At 46.9% G+C, this 17,840-nt stretch overlaps 1 protein-coding gene across 6 annotated transcripts in view; it reads right to left on the minus strand.

The window, feature by feature from the left end:
• TSPAN18 (tetraspanin 18) overlaps window positions 1-17,840 on the minus strand; it is a 268,022-nt gene that overhangs the window by 198,415 nt on the left and 51,767 nt on the right. For 3 of the 6 annotated variants that reach the window (XM_019519352.1, XM_019519348.1, XM_019519349.1), the window contains exon 2: window positions 10,620-10,732. The exons of the other annotated variants lie outside the window; for them this stretch is intronic. The gene's annotated coding sequence lies outside the window, so the exon portion shown is untranslated. The remainder of the gene's footprint in view (window positions 1-10,619; window positions 10,733-17,840) is intronic. 6 annotated transcript variants of the gene reach the window in all.

The raw sequence follows: 17,840 nt of genomic DNA on the forward strand, positions 1-17,840 counted from the left end.
AGACGGCATTGAGTGCAGCCTCAGCAAGTCTGCAGAAGATACCAAGCTGGGGGGAGTAGTAGATATGCTGGAGGGTAGAGCTAGGATTTAGAGAGACCTAGACAATTTGGAGAATTGGACCAAAAGAAATTTCATAAGGTTCAATAAGGACAACTGCAAAGTCCTGCACTTAGGTCAGAACAATCCCATGCACCAGTACAGGCTGGGGGTTGACTGGCTAGGTAACAGACCTGCAGAAGAGGACCTGGAGGTTACCGTGGACAATACGCTGAATATGAGCTAACAGTGTGCCCTTGTTGCCATAAAAGCTAATGGCATACTGGGCTGCATTGGTAGGAGTGCTGCCAGCAAATCAAGTGATGTGATTATTCCCCTGTATTCAGAACTGGTGAGATTGCATCTGGATTACTGTGTTCAGTTTTTGCGCCCCATCCCACCCCCACTACAGAAAGGATTTGGGCAAATTGGAGAGACATTGCATAAACCAGTTTGACCCAAATCAGCCATTTTCAAACTGGTTTCTGTATGCCAAACATCTGTTCTGTTACAGGTTTAAACCAGTAATACTGAGATGTATTCTATGTAGGGTTGCCCTTGAAGACCATTTGGATGCTGAAGCTGGTACAGAATATGGTAGGCTGTCTTCTGAAGGGAGTGGGTCACAAGGGGCACTGAGCTCCAGTGCTCTAAAGCCTGCACTGGTTCCCAATAGCTTTCTAGGAACAAATCAAGACACTGATTTTGACTTATTTGACTAAATGGCTGGGACTTATGTATCTAAGGGACAGCCTTTTCCCTTATACCATATTGCAATACCTAAGGTCATCCAAGAGTAGCCTCCTGTAGGTACTACCAATACACCAAGTCTGCTTGGAGAAAATGCATGAGTGGTCATTCTCAGCAGTTGTTCCTCAACTCTGGAATGCCTTTCCTCTTGAGGCCCTCCCAAACCCAAGCTTGGACATCTTGTGGGAGGGCTATAAGACCTTCCTGTTAGGGCTAGTATTTAGCAGACAAAGTTAGGCTGAGATACACAGGGGGTCTTTGTGTTATGTTGATATTCTAGTTCAATTTCAAGTTTTATTCTCTTGTCATTCTCCTGTTTTAGAATAGAATTATTCTATTCCATTCTCTTACTGTAATCTGCCCTGAGCCTTTGTTGGGTAGGGTAGCGTATAAATTGAATACATACATACATACATACTTGAAAACTTCCCCAACCTAGGAACAATAGTTCAATAGAACAAACCACCTAGGGAACATATGGAATCTCCTTACTGGAAGTTTTCAAGAGGCTGGATAGGCACTTTCTAGGATGGTCTAGCACAGTGGTTTTCAACCTACAGTCCATGAATCGCTGCAGGTTTGCATACTATGTGTAAGGCAGGGGAAGACAATTACTTTGGCTGGAGGGCTGCTTCATGAGTTTTGGTGACCTGTCTAGGGCCACAAGGGTTGCCATCTTGGGACCAGAATGCCCACCCGCTAACACCTGACATTTTCCACCATAAGTCCCTCCCTTTGCCCTCAGAAATACTCCTTTTGGGAGGGGGGTGCCATCTTGGAACTGGAAAAAAACCCAGATCATATACTGAAAGTCAAACATCTACTATAGTGTATTTTAATTTATTTCAAAAAAATCTTTGTCCTGATTTACATGCGTTTGCATAGCGTATATACAGGTAACTACATGATAGGAAAATAAAGTCTTACTCTTGTGTTTGTGGGGGTAGGGATATGGGGGAGTGTGTGCAGTATGGTTGAGGGGGGCTGGGTGAAGGGGGGTGTGTGTGGTTTGTGAGGGAGTGTAGCTGTGTGTGTTGGAGGGTGTAGAGTATGTTGGCGGGTGTGCATACGTGGGATGGGTTGCGGGGAGGGTGTGGCGAGGGTTTGTGGGGTGTGAGGGAGGGTGGGGTGGTTGTGGGGATCTCCACACACACATTCCCCTCCATGGTGCACAATCCCTGCTGGCGGTGGCAACAGCAGAAGGTGGTGGGTCCCTGGGGTGCTCATGGCCCATGCAGGCGCTGCCACCCAGTGATGCACAGCTCTAGCCAGTTTCAGGGGCTGGACATGGTGGCAAGGAACAGAACCAGGCTGGTCTGCCTCTATTGTTCAGGTCTAATTGTGCACCACTGGGGGGAAGTCCCGTGCAATGGAGCTGGCTACCTTCCCCACTCCCTGCTGCCACATGTAGCTCATGAGACTCTGCCAGGAAGCAGGGAGTGGGAGCCCTGCATGATAGAGATGGGCCAGCCTGGCTCTGCTCCTTGCCACCACATGCAGGTCCCAAAACTGGCTGAAGCCTCAGGCCTGCATGAGCCATGAGCACCCCAAGGGCCCGCTGCAGCTGCTGCTGGCAGCAGGGCTGAGAGCCATAAGGGGGCAGTCCGCATACCCCCTCACCCCACAAACCCACACCCTGTCCACCCAACCTCTGCACTCCCACCACCCAATGGGGCGTGGGCCCCACTCTCCTGCCATCCCCACACTCTGCATTCCTGCCCAGCTGCAGCTTCCCTACCTGGTGCCGAGAGTGAGCACTGCAGCAGGGACACAGGAGAAGCCGGTGGAGGCTGGGGAGGCCAAGCAGGTCCCCCGACAGTTGCAGCAGTGCCAGCAGCAGCCCTGCCTGGAAGCTGTGTGTGCTGGCCAGGCTGGGGCTGGGGCCCTCCCATGCAGGAGGGTGGGAGTGAAGCATGGGGACTGGAAGGAGTAAAATTAATTGGTGGGCACCCATGGGCTGGATGAATCCACCTGGCAGGCTGAATCCAGCCCGTGGGCTGTATTTTGCCCATCCCTGGTCTAAGGGGTCCACAAAAGATGACTATTATCAATGAAAAGTAGGTGAATATGCACACTTACAATTCTAAGTGGTCCATACCTTCACCGAAAATTTGCAAAGGGGTCCACACCTGCATTCAAAATGTTTTAGAGGTCTGCAGATAAAAAATGATGGAAAACCACTGGTCTAGTAAAAGCACATGCTACATTTGTGGAATGGTTTGGACTAGATGATCTGTGAGCTTCCAGTTTCATGATCTATGAAAAAGCATATCTTCATGGAGGACTGTCCAACAGGCAACATCCACAACTAAAACAGTTCTTTTCTAGAGAAATCATCTTTGCATCCATCATCGATGCACAACACAGTCCTCTGAGGATTTCATTTCAGGGCTTCTTTTACGTGGACTTCCAAGCCTGATCACAGATTTCAGATCTGACCAACTAAAACCCTGCTTTTTACAACAACATAAAACAGGGGTGGCCACCCTACAGCATATGCACCACAGGTGACATTAGGCAGCCTCTTTGTGTGGTATGTGACAGACTGGGGAGGGACAGGCAGCACAGCGGCAGATAGGGCAGGGTGCAGAGAAGCAAATTTGGCAGGGAGCACAGGGCAGGAAGCAGAAAGCAGAATAGCTGATAGGGCAAAGCACAGGAATCCGAGTGGCACTCATGGAACGTATGGGACTAATTTGTGGCATGCCTAGCAAACAGGTTGGCTCCCACAGGTATAAAGCATGTGTAAATAGGTTATTTCCAGCTACATTTCCTGTGAACATCTGATAAATGCTGAAGTTTAGGTTAAATATATACTGGGTCCTTCTCTTTCCTTCTTCTGAGGGCAATCAGTCTCTAGATTCCTCTGCCCCAGGAGGCACTGCCAAAATTCACTCTGACTGGTTTCAAGAGGGGAACAAATGGACAATTACTCAGATAGTGATCATACCCAAGGACAGAAATAAGATTAGCTGCCTAATTCAGAGGATTCTTGTGCACATGCACACAGTTAAATTGATAAGATTAATACAGCACTGGCTAGAGAAGACTTTCCCACAGAGCACATTGGCAAGAACATTTATAGAAGGGGAAGAATTTCACTTTATTGTAGTGCATTGTGTGGGTGGTATCTGTTAGGACCAGGTGACCATTTCCTACAATCTCCAGAAGTTGCAGAGATTCACTGTTCTTTCTAGTTTCTGTCTGTATTTCCCAGTAGAGCTCTGGGAGTCAGAAGTGTTAAGTAAAATCTCCTGCCCATTCCTGTCAATGGAAAACTGCTTCATCCTGTACATTTCTTAGTGCTTTATGCAGTCTAGTCTGAAAAGCCTTAAGTGATAACGCTCACATCAGTTTCCTTCGGAAACCATCCTACAATCTAATGAGCATTACCGTTAGGAAGTTCACCTGAAATGGTCTACATCTTCCTTTCTTTAATTTTATCCCATTGTTCTTAGTTATTCCCCTTAGGCTGCCCTTGGCAATTCCTCTCCCTCCTTGATGTTTACATCCTTCACGCACCTCTGGAATGATCTCAAGCAACAGACCAAGGAAATGCCAAAGGCTATTAAAGCAATATTCTTACACAAACCTCTCAGCTAATCATCCTTTGGAATGTATTTAAAAGTAATGAATAATGAATAGAAGAGCAGTAGGATACACTGTCAGAATCTGCACTACCCTGGAGGTCACCTATACTGCACTTATCCCAACAAGGCCCTGATCCACAAATGGGTGTTGTAGGAAATATTAGGGTGCCAATAATAACAATGAACCCAATTTCTAGAGCTGGCAACACCTGATTGTATGCATTAAGTATAATAATATATCCCAGGTCAGACTTGCCTGTTTGTATTAGACCCAGTATCTTTTTAGACCCAGCATCTTTGCATCTAAAAGCCAGGCCTGTTGTTCTGAAGGCTTAAATCCCTGACATAGTCCAGCCAGTAGAGGGGGAAAAAAAGACTCACATGGCTGTTAGCATGACTTCTGCACTCACCCCTAAAAAAAATCAGACCTGGTAAAAGTAAAAATTAGACTGTTACATTGAGAATAGATTAGGTAAGTAACACCGAACACGAGCAGCTACATCAGAAGGCAGAGTTAAATGTTATTCCTACTGTAATACGACAGCACCATATATCAATATGTGCAATGTTCTTTGCACATCTGTTTAGGAAAAGATGAATATCCTTATTAAAAATACATAAATAATCAGGCATAACAAGAGGGCCAACTGCCATATTTTGGGGTTGCTCATATGAATTCCCAGTGGTTATTTACTTAGTTATAATCCTTCATATAGGAGGTTTATTTATTTATTTAGACAAGGGATTGCTGGAATCCGTCAGGATTAGTCAATCAGCAGCATCCCTGGTGTTCCAAATGCATGTTTGTTAGCATCAGAATTATACTGCCTGACTGTTTGGTGCCTGAAGTAAATATTTGTGCTGCTGAAGGTTAAACAGATTAACAGGGCTGAAGCCAGGGTGCTCTTCTGATGTATTTGAAAGCTTAAGTTTTGCTGATCATTTAAGAAGCACTGCTAGGAAAAGGATCTCCACCACTCGAGCGGGGCAGTTACAAAATGTTGGAATGTTTTTGGTATGTGCATGCATGTGGCTAATGGTAACCAGAAAAAAAAAAGCAAGACAACAGGCAGGTCCCTAACCTTGCTATATTGTGCTCAGGAACATCATTTGTGAGCTTAGCACTGCCCACTCACTCCCATTCTGCACATGCCAGTTTCCAAGAGTGCAGCACCACAGGGCAGCCCCGAGCACAACCTCAGAGCAACTCAGGTTCTCCGTTTCAGGCATACATTTTTGGCGTTTGCGCAGCTACCCTAAGGCAATCTTATGCCTTATCACCCAGGTCTGATGCACACAGAACAGGGACAGGCTGGCAGGGCATGCTTCACAGCAGTGTTTCTGGGCACAGTATTAAAGCAGCATACACATGTCCCAAATAAAATGTCCCAGAACTTTAAGGAACAGACCTAGTTACAGAAAAGGACTTGAGAAACCATAACTTCTGGAAGATTGCAGGCCACTCTATTCTACCCCACTGAGTAAGGAGGTAAAACAAAACTGCCATTTCATTTCAAGTTCTTGTAAAAACCAGGAAGAAAATAAATCCAATTTAAAAAGGTGGGAAAAAAGAAAGACCTTTCAGCTAAAAAAAGTCATGCCTTCAAGCTTTAAAAAAGACATTTACACACAAGCCTGTTTAGTCACTAGACTATGCCCACATGCACTGTGTAAGCAAGAACTACAGGTAGGATTTCCAAAAGTGCTCATCATCAACACAGCTCTACTCTCACTAAATTCAGAAATAAATTCTTAACTGACAACACTAGGAAGATGTTCGATTAACTCTTTGCTAATCCCACTCTGTCTGTTTGCAGTGACTTTTTTCTATAACATTTTAGGGCCTATTCCAAAGCCCAATACCAATAATTTTTAGATCACAACATAATTTAAATATTACTAGCATGGAGCTAAACTGCAGTAAAACTTAACTGTTGTGTGTTTAAAGAATTAAAAGCATAGTGATAAGTAATGTTAATAAAAAAAGAAGAGCCTTCTATGTATCCATAAGAATAAACCTGGCATAAAAAGGAGAGCTTATATGGAAATAAGCAAGCACTTTACATTCCAGTTTTAGTTGGCTCATTTGACTGTGACTCCAGAATCAATTGACTTAAAAAAAAAAAAGAAAAAAAAGAAAAGGTTATAGGGCTTGTTGGTAATTTTCCAGCAAAATAAAGATCCTGTCTAAAACTATTAGGAATGTAACACAACTATTCCCACCCTCTTGTGTTCCCCTCCTTCAGCTTTCTGCCAGGTGCCCCCTCTCCCCATTGAAGTACATTTGAGATTTTATGCTTTGTTTACTACATTCCAAAAGAAACTTGAGTGCTTACAAAGGTGTTTTCAGAAGCTCTTTCTAGGCACAGAGTGCCCCCCACCACACATTTAGTTTGAACAGATGTAGCATTCCTAAGAAGTCCTCAATGGTTAGTCTTTGAAGTCTGGAAGAAGTGTCAGATTTGAAAGCTACATTTCCTACCTAAAAAAAAAAAAAGAAAGAAATCTCCAGGGAGCCTTGATAGAAATAAAAAGCACTCTCTCCAGATCCTTCTCTCACACTATTATGAGATTTTTTTTTTTTTTTTTTTAATTAGAATGGGGACTAAAACTCCAAAGAATTTTCACAGATGATTATACATGCACGTGCAGATAATTCTCTCAGCCGGACTTGTTAACCTTATAGCCAGGGACTGGGATTCTTCTCATAGCAGACCTAAGCTGTTCAAATGCAGACCTGAGAGAAATGAGATGGACCTTGTCAGGAAGAAACACAGTGCAAGAGCCAGTGCAGAAGCAAATGTGATCAGATTTTAGGAAAGGAGACAGAGAAGGAGCAGGGTAGATCCAAGTTGTTCATTAGGAGTGAATTTCCATCCTGACCAGAGGTAAAATGCATGGCCTATGTGCATTCATGGCCCATGCAGGCCTACAGAAGCACTTAAATGACACACAGATTTTATGCTGAGCCTCTCTGCATGGGTGAAGTGCAACCTATTACAGCAAGTTGGAACGGGGCTTCCAGTTTCACATTGGTCTCTCAGACTGCCAGGCCTCCAAGGGCATACTCACACTCAGCCCAGAGATGCAAACAGCTAAAAAAAAATCATTTTTTTAAATAAGAAAGATGTATCCATTTTCAGAATGTGTCCACTGCCCCCTCCACTTGGGGTGACTAGTGCTCCAATGCCCAAAGGGCCCATCAGCCCTCCTTTCAAATCCTTCCTTTGATTTAAGCTGTCTTTCTGTTCAGTTCCCCACCCCTTCCCTCCTAAGACAATGTCCAGGACTTCCTTTGCATTGTCCCAAGCATTTACTTGGTCCTTAAATAACAACAATACTGCTGTCATCCCTGGCCTTCATGCTTTGCCATTTTGGAGCCAGCTGCCGAGAAGTTCCAATTTCCCTTAAATAAGCTCATTACTCCCATATACACAGTAATAGGGTGTATCGAATGCAGGCAAATTCAAGGACATGCCCCCTCATGAATTTCATAGAGTAAGATAAGCCTGTGAAGTTTGTCCTTGGTGGGACACAGTTATTTTGGTTTATCTTCAGCGAAGAGGCTTCCTAGTTTTCCCCACACAGTGAAAATGACTCAAAACTGAGGCACTGAACAGGTTAAAGTTTTCTCTGTCGCGTCTCAGCTCCCTTTCCAGATTAGGGGAACAATGAAGTCTCCATACTCTGTGATATTGCTAATGCTTCCTGTGGGGATAGCAGCGCCTGCTGAAAAGAGGATTATGATTATGGTTTAGGAGAAGCGCGCACTGTACTGCCGCAGGAGGCAGAGAGTTATCAGGAAAGAAACTGAGCTGCCCCCAAACTGTACACATGGGACTACTGCTTGCCTTGGGTTCTGGCTGACAGCTCTACTTCAAATCACACACCCGCTTATCAGACACGATAATGGAACAGCTGAGCCATGAAAAAAAGAGATACAGACAACTTGTATATAACATCTAGTGTTATAGACCATCCCACCACATTCATCTGCATAAAGCAGTAAAGGACAGAACACAGCATAGTACAACCTCAGATGTGGCCACTGACATCATAGTTATGTCTGCTACTTGGGAAAGTCTGCAAAACACTTTTCCCCTGTTGTTAAAACTGGTGCATCCCTACCACTGACAATTATGTGGGGTGTATTAGACATTGTGTCCATTAGACCCGAGCAGAAAAAGCATGCTCAGAATGGATCTAGACAGGGTGTAGCAGCACAGCTACCCCCCACCTCTCCCCTTTCTGACCACATGGCAGGAACAGCAGCCAGGACTTTTTTTAAGTCACAAAAAAGGTAAGAATTCCTCCCCCTTCCTTCCCTTTCTTGCTCAGAGGCACTTCCCCTTCACATTCCTGTCTCCCCTGCCTGCCACTGCTCAAAGGTGTCCACTGTCCATGCAATCCTGGGGATAAGGGGAACTCTAGCCCTGCTCCAGGTTAGCTGCAAAGGAGCTGGGCTTAGCCCAAGACAACAGCAGTGATAGTGGCTGCAGCAGCCAGGCAGGTTTCTCTCTCCCTGCCTGGTCCTCTGGGGTGTTCTCCACCAGCCTGGGAGCAGGTGTGAGAAGGGGGAACCTGCCCACCAGCTGCCAATGCAGCTGCCCCAGGCCGAGCCTCTGCAGCACAGCTGGAGTAGGAGAGGAGCCCCCCATCCCCTGAGATTGCACGGACAGTGGCAGACAAGGGAGGGGAGAATGGTAGGGGAGGGGAGTGGACTTGGGTTCAAACAGGGAGGAAGAGGCCGGTGGTGAAATTCTTATCTTCCTTTAGACTTAAAAATTGTCCCTGACTGCTGCTTCTGTGGCATGATCTGCCTGCTCTTGTTGAGGGGTGTGGAGGAGGAGGCTGGAAGCAGGAGGTGCATCGCTGCCCTTGCACTCCCTGTGTAAAATCTTGGACTTGCTTCTGATCACATTACCTAAAATGCTAGTGGTCCGTCTCCATTAGAGCTTTCAACATTACATGGAGTCGAATCAGCTGCAGTTGCGGCAAAAAAAAGTTCACTAATAGTCTCTAATATAGAGAGGGGCAATAATACAGACAAGAAGAGTAAACTAGGAGATAATGGGTATATCTACACATGCACTTTACTGCCGAGTTGACTAATCAGCTCCGCAGCAAAGCATCACAGTCTACACATGCGCCAGTATTAGGAAGCAGTAAACTAATTAACTCTGCTGTAAGATAGTAGTATCAGGGACAGTTCTCTCTTACAGCAGAGGCATTATGTGTGATCAAAGGCACAGGTAGATGGGGTTTGCTGGTGTAACTTGCACCCAGTCCCCCCAGCCAGCTGCGGGCCAGACTCTTACCTGATCCTTGTGCCCCAGCCAGCCCCTCCACTGCCTGATGCAGCTACCTGAAGCCCAGACCCCCTCCCTCCCTCCCCCACATATCCCCTTCAGCCCAGGGCTGCTGTACCCCTGGCTCAAAGTGCTGCTGTTTTGGATGCACAGGTAGACACTGCTCCCGGGCACAGTTAACTCCAGTTCAAACTGCTTTAGAGTTTATTGCATCACCTTCATTGCACACATAGATGCACCAAATAGATTTCAAGCATACACATCTATCACAAAACTTTTCTATGCAAGACAGATTTCAAGCATGTAAGAATTCTACAGACACCCCACCCTAATTCCCATATGTGCCTTCAATGATGGATTGGCCTGAGTGAATATGGTTGGATTCACCCTCCTAGTCTAATAATCACATTGAGGGTGGAAAGTTTCCACCAGAGGTACTTTCACAATTTACACAGTAAAAACTCAAGGGCCCCTTTCACAGTTATTTATACAATGGTTTCAATCTTAAGCCTCACCTTTCAGATTCTGCTCAAAGGAGTTTTACTGATCCCTTCTAGGTCCATAAAAAGCCAAATAATCATTGCAACACTGTTACTGTGCGATCCCCTTGGATTTTTGAATGTGTAGAAATCAATGGATTCCAACAAGACCCCTACAAATCCATCAGCACCTGCTTCAGCACTAAGTCACAGAGTCATCCCTTGATTTTTGTCCACTTTGCCCATTCCAGCCCAGCCCAGCCCAATAATCACACCAAAATAATAGTAATAGTATCCCAAATGGCTAAGATAACAAAGCAAATCAACAGGTAACACACTCAAGGGGGACTATGAGATGCTGCAAACCCTTAATAAGCCAGGCTCCCTGGCTCCTTGAGCGGGCTAAAGGCTCTTATCCAAACAAGGCTGAATAGTCTTAATTAACCAAAACAAACCTCTTTGCCCAGGCAGTGGTGTGATTCACACAGATATCTCCTATCCTTCACACTGGGGCTGGGCACCAAGCTCTTCCAGATTCCCTCTCTATCCGGTTCTCCTTGCTGTTAATCTCTGGGGAGGAGGAGGAGGAGAAAATAAATAAGAGGAGTTGAAAGATAATGGATTAAACTGGCTTCTGGCTTTTCTACAGGCTACTAAAATAGGATCTTTCCCAACAAACTTTCCAGGCACAGGATACAGGGAAAGATCTGAATCCCATTTGTTCAAACATTTCCGACACTTTCCCATTCCCCAAGAACAAAGAAGGGGAGAAAAATGTTAGAAATAATGGATGAAATAAAGCTGCCGTCTTTCAAATCTTAATCAAGTCGTCACACGGACTCTGAGCCTTGGGAAGGCAAGATTTCAATCTGTCTCTCTGCTTCACATCCAGAGAGAGCTAGCGGAGTAAACCTAGAGTTATGCAAGGGAACTTCAAACCTCAGAGGAGACCGCTTGCTTTATGGTAATAGGGGCCTCAGAGACAGTGACAGTAAATGCTTTGAAGCGTATCTGTTTTAAGAGGATTATGATGATAATTTGATAACAGGTTTTTTGCATATGAATGCAATGAGAGAGAAAGCATCTTTAGCAAAGAGGACAAACAAAGCAGAGGCAGAAAAACAACCTACGAAGTGATTCAAAATATTTGGGGTGCTTTTAAACAAAAGAAATTAAAAGCTGGAGGTTATCAGTTTTGGCAAAAGTGCTCTCCACACTCCACCAGGGTGACAGCTCTCCTAATAAGCCCTCTTGCTTGACATAACATTGGAACTGGCAAGGCAAGCTCCCCCCACACCAACCCCTGACAACAGTTCTTCATCTCCTTCCAGTTTCTGAAGCTCATATAGACCTTGACTGAACCTGGAATGGAGACGTGATACTCAGAGGGATCTTCAGTCACTAATGCAAAGCAGAATATCCTATGGGCTATCCTAAGCTTGTGCCACTGCTGTGACAGAGAATCAATAAGCTGTAAATAGCTGTTGGTCTATATGCCTTTCTTCTAGGCCCCAGATGCACTGTACTGCTGGCTTGAGATGCACTTATATTGGGACATGTGCCTGAGGGCCATGCTTAGGTTCCCTGTTAGGCAGCTCAAGAACAACAGGAAACAAGGAGGAGGCAGCTCAAAACCACAACCTGCTCAGATCCACCCCATAGCCATCTGCATTATCTAACAGCCAGCCTCTGATGTGTAGCAGCAGGAGTGAATGGGTAGGCCTTATTTTGTTGGCAGTGGATGCAGGTGATGGCTTAAAATAGTATTTAAAGGTTTGCTTTTGGGGAATTGACTTGAATATATATATTCATTAGAACGGTTCACGGTGGGCAGCAGGGGCTAACTGATTTCTAAAATCCTGGGTCTCATACAGTTTTCTGAGCTTTCAGAAGCAGACAGGTTGTTTAACACAACAAGGCCAACGGATACACACACAGCCTGGGAAAGTGGAGGCATGTACCACACTGTTCCATAACACAAGATAAAGTGGCACCAGCTTACAAGGCCTCAGAGCAGTGCAGCAGAGTTTTCTGGTTTTAGGGGAACAGACCAAATTAGGACACAAGTAAAGCCCCAAATTAGGATGTGGGCTTGTGATAGGTTTAGGAAATGGGATTTTGTCTGACAACACATGATATGGACAGTGTGATGACCAGAGAGAGAGACCAATCAATGATAGCCACAGATGAAAAGTCATCAGGAGGAGGAAAGACTACAAAAGCAGAGACCTGAGAACAGCAAAGGGCCCAGGTCCTCCTTCCCATCCTCCTCCCTGAGAGGGTCACCCATCTCTGGCCTCTGGGAGGGCTCCCCAAGGCCACTGTGGACAGAGGGCACACCACCAGCCTGTCTCATCCACCCCACTGGGGGGCCCCTTGGCATCCCACCTTCAGGCTGCTGACATCTGACACCTAAGAGAGAACCTCAGGAGTGAAGCCTGAGTCCTGACCAGATGCATCTTAACTCTGATGAGAGCCCTAGGATTGGTAACTATAGAATTGATTGATTGTCTGTATTGTTTATTTTCTGTTATCACTGTGTATCAGTAAATTTGCCTATTATCGAATGGAAAGGTTGGGGGCAGTCTAAGGGTGGGTCATCCCTCCCTCCTCCCTCCCCCTGCCCCAGAAGAAGGCATCTGCCCTCCCGAAACAAGGCATCTGGGTCCTAAATCCAGAGCCAACACCAAGGGGCAGGAGGAAAGCCATATAATCATGGCTTTAGGAAATCTGTGGAGAATGGAAATTATCCTTTGTCCAGTAGTCCTCTAAACTCAGGCTAGTCAGTCGAACTCCTGTCCAACAAGTGAAAAAATGAGAGCAGATCTTCATGCCTGCCTCCCTTTTTGAAGATGCAAACTATGAGCCTGCAAAAAGTATACCCACTATTTTCCACCCGTTGTTAACTGTAAGGGAAAATCCTATTAGTGAAATGGCTAAATATCTGCAGACGTCTCTCTCTGTTGCCCTAAAGATTTCACTTTATCAACTTCCAGATTGCAATTTATACATTTATAAAGCTGATCAATTGCTCTAAGCCTCTCAAAATGCAAGAAAAAATATTACTGTCAAATGTTTATCAGGCCCAGAAGCCTAGGTGAATGTCATACATTAAAGAAATTAAAAAGTCTCCATTCAAGATAGGACTAGAAAGTACATATACTGTATTTTAAAAAGGCTCTAATTAAAGTTTCCTCAATATCAAAATTCAATTTCTTTCAGGTTTTGCAAACACTAACTGCCTTGAGCAGAATACTGACTGCCTGCTTGCAGCCCTTGAGATCAGGTTATTACCAGCCAACTATGAGAAATTTAAATCCAGTATTAAACCTAATTCCCATTTAACCAAATCTTCATTGTGCAGGGAAAGCTGGCTGTGTATGAATTTGTGTGCACGCGCTTTCTGCTGTATGCAGTGATCCATGTCACAAATGCCAGACGCTAAAACTCTTACGCATGTGAAAGACAAATCAGCCCTGGTTTCTAGAAAACGGCAGCAAAGAAGAAAGGGGGATGACAAGTAGGATGGGCCACGGGCAGATCTGGGATTTACTAAAAGTGGATGCAGCACACTGCCCCTCAGAGCATGGAAGGACGAAAGCAAGATGTGATTGGAGCCACCTGGTCAGCAGGGGACATGGAGGAACCAGACCGGGAGCAGTCACATGAGGTGGGGTAGGGGGGCACTCCCGGATGTCACTGCTGCCACTGTTCTCAGCTGACCTGGGGATGAAAGGATAGCAGAGCTGCTCCTGCTCACTCCAGCCGGGGGTGTGGGAAGCAGTTGTGCAGAGAGCTAGGCTTGGCTGGGGACAACAGCAGTGGCATGCTATTTCCTCCTTCTAGACCCTGCTCCCTGCCCTCCTTTCCCTCAGTATTCCCCACTGGCCAAGAGCAGGCACTGGAAAGAGGAACCTAGGCACTGCCGCTGCTTTCTCCATCTGATCTGGGAACTTCACACAGCTGTTCCTTACAGCATGGGGCAAGAGCGCGTCGGTCAGAAGCAGCTCTGCCCCTTCTCCCCTGCCCCCATGCCTGCATCCGCTGGAGAGTGGTGGCAGCACACAGGCTCCTCCTTACAGTGCCTGCTCCCAGCCAGCAGGGGCAGAAAGTAAGTGCTGGAATAAGAAACCTGCAAACCACCACTGCTGGGCATCCCATATAGCCACTCCTTGCAGTCTCTGGTTAGCAGGGTTCAAATTAGGGGGGAGCTTGGGTAGGGCAGAGCCCCCCCATAAGAGATGAGACCCCCCCCGTAAGATCTGAAAATCATAACCTGGGGGGGAGGGTTCTCCGATTTTATCAGGGCATTGTGACAGGCAGCCCAATTTTTTTTTGCAGACCCCCACAAGAGTCAAAGTGTCATTTGAACCCTGCTGGTTAGAGCAGAGCAGGAGTAGTTCCAGGGCTTACAGATTCATAGATGCTAGGGCTTGAAGGAACCTCGGAAGATCATCAAGTCCGACCCCCTGCCCCAGCGGCAGGAAGTCAGCAGGGATCATAGGATCCCAGCAAGATAAATATCTAAATGTCTCTTGAAGGTGTTCAAGGTAAGCACTTGAACCACCTCCAGCGACAGCCTATTCCAAACCTTGGGGGCTCGGACAGTAAAGAAATTCTTCCTTATGTCCAGCCTAAAACAGTTGTGGAGGAGTCTGTGACCATTCAACATTGTCATCCCTTGGGGTGCTCTGGTGAACAGACTTTCCCTCAGATACTGGTGGTCACCCCTGATAAACTTGTAGGTGGCCATCAGATCACCCGAGCCTGCGCTTTTCCAGGCTAAAGAGCCCCATGGCTCCCAGCCTGTTGTTGTAAGGTCTGTTTTCCTGACCTCTGATCATGTGCGTGGCTTTTCTCTGCACTCTCTCAAGCTTCTCTACATCCTTTTTGAATTGTGGAGCCCAAAACTGGACACAGTACTCCAGCTGCGGCCTCACCAAGGCCGAGTACAAGGGGAGAATGACGTCCTGGGATTTACTTGAGAAGCACCTATAGATGCAGGCCAGCGTTTTGCTCGCTTTACTAGCCACAGCGTCATGCTGAGCGCTCACGTTCATCTTGTGGTCAAATCATGACCCCCAATTCCCTTTCATCTGTAGTGCTAACCAGCATAGCACTGCTGAGCCTGTAAGCATGCTGCAGGTTTTTCATTCCAAGGTGGAGAACCTTGCATTTTTTGGAGTTAAACACCATCATGTTCTTGTCTGCCCATTTGCTGAGCCTGTCCAGGTAAGCCTGGATCACCCGCCTATCTTCTGGTGTGGATGCTTTGCCCCAAAGTTTGGTGTCATCTGAACTTGGCCAGTTCGCTTCTGATACCGATGTCTACATCATTAATGAAGATGTTAAATAGTATAGTCCCAAGGCCAGAGCCTTGAGGGACCCCCTGGTCACAGCGCACTACAATGATTGACTTCCATTCATTACCACCTTCTGAGTCCTACCGCAGAGTCAATTCCCCAGCCAGTGGATCATGGTGAGGCTGAAGCCACAGTTAGCCAGTTTTGCCAAGAGGTGATCATGGGACACCAGATTGAAGACTTTTTCAAAGTCAAGATATATGACATCAATCTCTTCTCCCTTGTCCAGGTGATAGGTCACCTGGTCATAGAAGGAAATGAGGTTGGTCAAGCAAGACCTACCTGCAACAAACCCATGCTGGCTATCCCTTAGGATGTTGCCATCAGCCAGTCTGTTAAGGATGGCCTCTTTGATCATTTTTTCCAAGACCTTTCCCAGGATAGAGGTCAGACTGATGGGCCTGTAGTTTGCCAGATCTACTTTCCTCCCTTTCTTGAAGATAGGCACCACACTGGCCTTCTTCCAGTTTCGGGTACTTCCCCAGAGCACCAGGAGCTCTCGAACATCTGTGCCAGGGGCTGGGCTATGATGCTTGCCAGTTCCTTGAGTACCCTGGGGTGTAAACTGTCAGGGCCAGCTGACTTGAAGGTATCCCAATCTCTCAGGGTGTTCCTTCACAAGGCCAGCATTGATGGAAGGTAAGGGAGCTCCCTCACCCAGGCCTCCCTGCCCCGTAGTGGGCAGGGGGGTGCCATGGGACTGGTGAAAAAATGATGCAAAATACCCATTTAGCAAGTTTGCTTTTTCCTGGATGTCAGTTGTCCCATCTGATTTAGCAGGGGTCCAATGTTGCCCTTGCTTTTCCTCTGGCTCCCCACATATCTAAAAAAGGACTTTCTATTGTCCTTGATATTTGTAGCTAGCTGGAGTTCTGTCACAGCCTTGGCTTTCCTTATTTGCTCCCTGCAGGTCTGAACCAGTGCAGAGCAATCCTCCTTGGTGCTGGATCCAGTCCTCCATCCTTTGCAGGTCTTTCTTTTAAGATGCAGGAGGTCCACTAGTTCTCTGAAGAGCCAACGGGGCTGCTGTGCCCTTTTGCTGCCTTTCCTCCAACACAGGATTGACTTTGCTTGCGCATCTAGAATTGCTCCCTTGAGGAGCAACCACTCATCCTGCACTCCCCTCCCCTTTGGGTTGTGGCCCTTTAGGGCCTCAGTGACAAGCCTCCTTAGCTTGTCAAAGTCAGCTTTCCTGAAGTCAAGGGCTTCTGTATTACTGACTGACTTGCCAGCTTTATGGCAGATGGTGAAGGTGATCAGTTCATGGTCACTGTCACCCAGCTTCCCTTCGATCGTTACATCACTGATTAGGTCGTCCCCGGCTGCCAGTACCAGGTCGAGCAGCACTTTACCTCTCGTCGGCCCGTAGACTTCCTGCATCAGATACAGCTCATCTATGCATGAGAGAAAGCTTTGGGACTGCTTGGATTTGGCCGAGCGCTTTTCCGACGCGATGTCTGGGTAGTTGAAGTCTCCCATGACAACCATGCACCAGGAGCTTGTGGCCTCAGCCAACTCCCTGGAGAACTCCTGGTCGAGGTCTTGATCCCAGGTGGGAGGTCTGTAATAGACTTCCACCATTGTGTCCCTTGTGCCATGTTCCCCATGGATTTTCACCCAAAGGGTCTCAAGTCATCCACCCTGGGCACCAATGTCAGCTTGCAGAGACACGTAGCTTTCCTTAACATAGAGAACTACACCCCTGCCCCTTTTGTTCACTCTGTCTCTTCTGTACAGGTTATAGCCATCTATACCCATGGCCCAGTCATGGGTGGAGTCCCCCCAGGTCTCCATTATCCCTATCACATCATAATTAATTGAGTTTAGCAGGAGGACAAGTTTGTCCTGCTTATTCCCCAAGCTCCTGGCATTTGTGTATAGGCACGCAAGTGTCCCTTTGGGGGCCCTTGCCTTGCCTACAGTTCGTTCCAGGGCTGGGGCAAGGGTGGGCTCCCTTGAGTGCCTTAGCCTGCTGGCTTTGCAAGGGTTGCTCAGCAGGCCAGCAGTGGCAGTAGTCCCCCCACCAGGCTTAGGTGAAAGCCTGGTGGAGCAAGTCAGCCAGTCCGGCTGAAAAGAGCCTCCTCTCCAGCAGAGAGAGGTGGAGGCCGTCCCTTCCCAGCAGCTCACTGCCTCTCTCTCCAAAGAGCAGGCTGTGGTCATGGATGCCAAAGCCGTCCTGATGACACCAGTGCCGCAGTCTTTGGTTCACTACCTGGATCCTCCTCTCCCTCCTTGGTCTATAGTCCGAGACTGGGAGGATCGAAGAGAACACCACCTGTGCCCCTAGCCCCTTAAGCCCCGCTCCCAAATCCC

The sequence above is a fragment of the Gavialis gangeticus genome, unplaced genomic scaffold, assembly GCF_001723915.1.
Source record: "Gavialis gangeticus isolate Ggan-Ray unplaced genomic scaffold, GavGan_comp1, whole genome shotgun sequence".
Lineage (NCBI taxonomy): Eukaryota > Metazoa > Chordata > Crocodylia > Gavialidae > Gavialis > Gavialis gangeticus.